The sequence below is a fragment of the Hoplias malabaricus genome, chromosome 2 (assembly GCF_029633855.1).
Source record: "Hoplias malabaricus isolate fHopMal1 chromosome 2, fHopMal1.hap1, whole genome shotgun sequence".
NCBI classification, from domain to species: Eukaryota; Metazoa; Chordata; class Actinopteri; order Characiformes; family Erythrinidae; genus Hoplias; species Hoplias malabaricus.
Window position 1 is genome coordinate 11,186,033 of NC_089801.1, and position 6,000 is coordinate 11,192,032.

The following is a 6,000-nucleotide window of genomic DNA, read 5'->3' on the forward strand; positions in this document are numbered from 1 at the left end:
TTACTGGTGCACAGAGGGCCATTCCAACAATACAAGCCAGGAAAATGAGGGTCTTCATGTTGAAGATGAAGTGTCTAAAGAGAAAGCAATAGATATTTCAACAAAATCTAAAAATATTAAAATGGTTCTATTTATGTGTTAAAATAATACAGTAACCATTCCAGAATTTTATCAAAACGCAACATACAAGATTTCAAAAATGTGAAATAAAAACATACTCGACTCACAAATATATAAAGGTGCCGAGTAAGAGCAGTGTTCTACCAATGGAAGACAATCCGATATATATATGCTTGATGCACAAAGGACTGGCATGGTGTGACAGGACTTGGTAAGTTTCCAAGTCCCTTATAAAAACCAAAAAATGTGCTTTGGCAGCAATATCATATGTTTTTGCGTGATTTTTATAGACCAGTTTGGAATGGGGGATGTATAATTAGAGTGATAAATGTATGGAAGGTTGTTGGGTTCATATTGGCTCTGAAATAGGCATGATTGGACACGTTTTGTGTGCAAACCAAAATCTGCTGAGGAAAGATTCCCAGCCACTAGTGGCAAAAGCAACATACTGGTTCCTCGATACAGATTTCGGTGGTGGACATTTTTAGATATTTAAGGCCGTTTTGAGAGAAAAGATGACAGGTTCTCACAGATAAAACTGTGCACAGTCACTGAGTTAGATAGAGAGAGAAAATGTTTCTTTCAAGTTGAAAATTTGCCAGAATTACCTTTAGAAATTACAAATGTTTATGGGTGGTAGTGTGTATAAGAATAAACAATTTGCCTTGCTTGTTAAAACAATGACAATAAAGAAAAATGGTCTCAAGAAAAGTGTTTTAAAATGGTTCTGAATATAAATAATTACAAAATAAATTAAGGAGTAAAATAATAAGAAGAACAATTAAAACAAGAACAACAAGTTGCTTTACAAGTGAAAATGCTTCATAGAAAGAGTCGGATTTCAGGTGGTTGGTAATCTGTATGATTATTATGATTCCAAATGATGCAGTCACAAAAGTTTGTGGGTGATGTTTCCTGCCACAAAAAACACTAACTATAATTAAGTTTACCTTGTTGATCTCTGTGCGAGCTAGAAAATACAGGTACGCTTTACCGACAGGCAGGAAACGGAGGTAAATATGGGGAAGAGGGTAATTGTCCAAAACAAGCTCAGAATGACTTAAAATATCTTTATCCACTGCTGCAAATGCTGTAGGCATGAAGCACCTGATAAAACTATGGGCAAAATAACATAATACACACCCCTGCATGTAATCTACAAAGTGATATGTATGTATATCCATATAATTTTCATTTCAAGTGCAAGTGCACTGCATTCTAAAAAGTCAGCAAACACCCCTTGTGATAATTGTGAATTCACCCATTTTATGGTGAATCCATATTGGACACATATATCATTGTATAATCTCCATAGAAATGCATAAAATATGTGATGCTACACATATGCGAGACATGTGACCACATAGCAGTCCCCAGCACTGGGCTTTGGACCCATGAAAATAATGATGGCCCTCCATCCCATACCTTTGGAATGAGTCGGAGTTGCATTTGTGATCTAGAACTAATCATCCAACATCAGTAACTATACTCAATTTTGAGCTTGTGGTTGCAGATATGTTCCAAAATCTTGTCTTAAAATGGAGAGACTCTTGAAAATAGAAGAAATGTTGAACATTCAGGTGCTAACAAACCCTTGGATAAATATATAGTGGACTTTAGGCCTTTGGCAGAAGCATTAGAAGTTCATAGGGCTTATCATCAGTAGATATCAGCATTGACTGATGCAGGTTTTGGTGGGATTCCCAGCTTGATAACTGCATATGTAGAAAGGACCTTGTTCAGGTCAGTAGAAGTGATGCTGGGAAGGGGCTGAGGGGGACTTCTGGATAATAAAAATGGGTCTCATGACCACCAGGCACAGGTCTAGGTGGGTGTTATTTCTTCTTTTGGCTGTGCAATAACGACCATTTCTGGATTAAGCAACTCTGCATTATGTAAAAATATTATCCATTGAGTGGCAAACCTGGAACACCAGCAAATAATATTGATCAAGCAGTGAAGTGAATGGCAGGCAGTCCTGACTTGAGGGCCTGGTCAAAGAGTTGGGTCAATGGAACAACAAGCCCAGCACAGGCTGGAAGCAATATCATTCCCAGACTGAGAGAGACTTTTTTTTCTACACGTGTTCTCTGGTCAAAAAATTTAAAAATCATGGATACACAGCAAATTCACCGGTGTTAAATCAACACCATTAGTGTAAAAATGTAAACTTGTCAACACTGTCAGTGTTAATTTAAAACTAATGGTGTTGATTTAACACTGGTGAATTTGCTGTGTATAGCTGTTGTAAACATGGCTAATCGTCTTGTGTATAGGCAATAAATGCTTTTCAGTACATTTTATCAGGTTAGATAAGCAATCACACATTTTCTCCAGTAATCATCTTCACACACTGACACTTAGTGGCCTGGATGCATCAGAGATTCTGTGCTAAACCTGTTTTGAACACAGTTGGCCTAATGTGGGGGATGCACACTGTGGAGTATAAAATTAATTTTAGTTAGTTTTAATTTTAGTTTTAGTTCTTCATGTGAATTGCACTGAATTGCGAATATCAGTTGCCAGCACTAAATAACATTAATGGTAAGTGGTTGCTGTTAAGGCTGATTTAGCTGCTGCTGAGAGCTGCATTTTTTGTTTTTTTCTTGAAACATTCTGCAAAGGCTCCACTGGCCAAGGGAGCTTCCCAGTAGAAAGTGTTGTTCCCAAATTTAGCAGGAACATACAACAATATCCCAGTACACAATAGCATGGCATAGGAAGGCTAAATGTGGAGGTAGGGTGAAAGAGTATGTGTTAAACCCAATAAACTTGAGTATATTATAGAGCATGCCCATCAAGATAATTATAGCTGCCACAGGTGTCCCCCCACCATAAAGTACATATAGTTATATAGAAAAAAATATGCCTGCACTCCTGAGAGAAATGTGAACTCAGGCTGAAATAAGAGAGGAGATACTATACCCTCATGATTATATATATATATATATATATATATATATATATATAAGCAGCTTATACAACTGTGGGTAAAAACGGCATATCACACACCCCTGCATTTAAGTTCCTCTTCAGGCATACCCATATAATTTTCATAAACAAAGTACACTACGTTTCCAAAGGTTTGCAAGCCCTCCTTATAATTAGTGAATTCAGTGTTTATATATATATATATATTTATATATATTTAGGTGAATCAATTTTGGATAATATCAGCTCGATTAATATCCCTTAAATAGAAATATTGGATAGGCAGGTGCCCACAAATGCTTGGATATATATCGTGGACATTAGCATTTTGGTAGAAACATTGGGAGAGTAAACTCATCAGTAGATATCAGCAATGACAGTTGAAGGTTCTGGTGGGATACCCTGCTCATTATCTGCATATGTAGAAATGAATTTCTGCAAATACATGGATTTTATGAACACAAGGCAAAATTCCAGGTGAATTTAACTTAAACTGTTGGCTGAGCAACAAGACATTGCTATATTATACCAACTCTATGTTGTTTAAAATGTTGTCCAAGACTGTAACACCAGCAAATAACTGATCAAGCAGTGAAGGGGACAACAGGTATTCCTGACTTGAAGGCCAGGTCAAAGTATTGGGAAAAACACTGCTAAAAAATGCTGCTGTTCAATATCTAACAATTCCACTTGCCACTGGGTAATGGGATACATAAACTAATAGAGTCTACAAAAAATGATAGTATTTTATGTAGACTCCATTATTATTCCCAGGCCTTCATTTGTAATGCTAACTGCAATTTCTAGCACTGACTAATGTTAAATGGTACTGGTGGTAGGAACGGCTTATTTAACTGCTGATGTGATCTGCTGTTTTTTTCTTGAATTGGTGACTGTGCTATTATATTATGCAGTGCCTCCACTGCCAGAGGGTGATTCCCACCAGAAACTGGTGTGCCTAAATTAGAAGGAACATGACGCAGGTCACAGAATACAATGGTATTGCATAAGAAAGCTAACTGGGGAGACAGGGTCTAAGAGTTTGTGTTGAAACCAATAAACGTGAGTATGTTTTAGGTCATGCCCATTTTGTCAATGCCCAGAAAATTATAGATGCCACAGGTGTCCCCCCGCCCCCACCACCACCACAAACCAAGTGCCTGTAGTTATATATTTATATTTATATATATAATTTATATATAAAGTATATATATATTTTGTCAGCCCTTCTGAGAGTCACCTTCTTAAATGTCACCTAAAGCTGATGTAAGGCAGGTGCTTCAATCTCCAAAGGGCTATATACATTGGCTTCATAAAGCTACAGCTGATGAAAGATTTGCCCTAAACATGTTTTCAGGAGAAGTTCTGTCATCTCCACCTATAAATGTTGCATTGTACACAGTCAGAACTATGCATGCAGGTGATAACTCATATAGCCTTTGGGCAATGTACAAAAAATATATACTTACCGTAAGATTTGTAGAAGGGGATTCATACATTGGGAAATATAAAAAGTCAAGTCAAGAGAGTTTTATTTTCAATTCTGCATATGTACAGGACATACAAAGGACTGAAATTACATTACTCTCCTCTCCAAAATGCAGTAACATTTAACAAAAAATTCAACTAAGCTAAGTATATAAATATATGAAAGTGAAAAAACAGAAGACAAGTGCAGGACATAGAATACCAGCAGCTCACTGATAGACATACATGAGACAATGGGACACTAACTGAAGACAATAACCTGATTTGGAGGTAGGATACTGGATGAACAAGTAGTGGATGTAAAACAGTAGTGCAAGAACTGAGAAATGAAGAACAATGTGTTTAGTTTAACAGTACTGTTGTTTGTTCTTTACATTTCAGATTCAAAGCTTTAATCAAATACAAGATAACACATTTAAGAGATATTAATTCATTCATTCATTATCTGTAACAGCTTATCCAATTCAGGGTCGTGGTGGGTCCAGAGCCTACCTGGAATCATTGGGCGCTAGGCAGGAATACACCCTGGAGGGGGCGCCAGTCCTTCACAGGGCAACACACACAGTCACACATTCACTCACACCTACAGACACTTTGGAGTCGCCAATCCACCTACCAACATGTGTTTTTGGACTGTTGGAGGAAACCCATGCAGACACGGGGATAACACACCAAACACCTCACAGATAGTCAACCGGAGCGGGAATCGAACCCACAACCTCCAGGTCCCTGGAGCTGTGTGACTGCGACACTGTGCCACCCCATTTAAGAGATATTTCAGAAGAAAAATCTGCTTGAACAAGGTAGGGGAAAATAGACGGAAATTTTGTAAAACAAAAATATTTTAATTTCCTAAACTGCAGTTAAAATTTTAGAAACTGGGATTGCTAAGAAACTTGGACATACTGACAGACCAGCAAATCAGTCCCTATTGTTAAAAGACAAAATCACACATCTGCAAAAATCCTTACACAGTGACAAATATGGGTAAACTCCAGGGGTCTAGAAGCCTTAACTGAGAATAAAAATAGAACTTGCTTATAGTTTCTCTTTGAAATGGACTGGCCACAACACTGCTCAGATGTCAACATTACTGAGGGGTTTGTGATTATTTGGATTGTGAGAAGCAGAATATTCAATTAACTTCTAAGACTTAAATTTGGAGGATTTTCTTAAGATAATTTTGAAACAGATGGAAGCATTAAAGATCTGTTGCTTTTCTAATTTTGACATGCTAATCAACAGCTTTTGTAGATAAGCTATAAGATACAATGGTTCACATTGCACAATCTTTTAATGTAAAGTAAACCTCAATTTAAATATTTGTTACCTGGGGCAGCTGAGACAGGCAGTTATTGGCTCAAGTTTAGAGTCAGAGATAGACCTGTGCTAGTGTTTGAGAGGAATGCTGAGCCTGGGTTATTGTAAGAAAGCTGGATTTGGCTGACTCAGCTCCTTGAG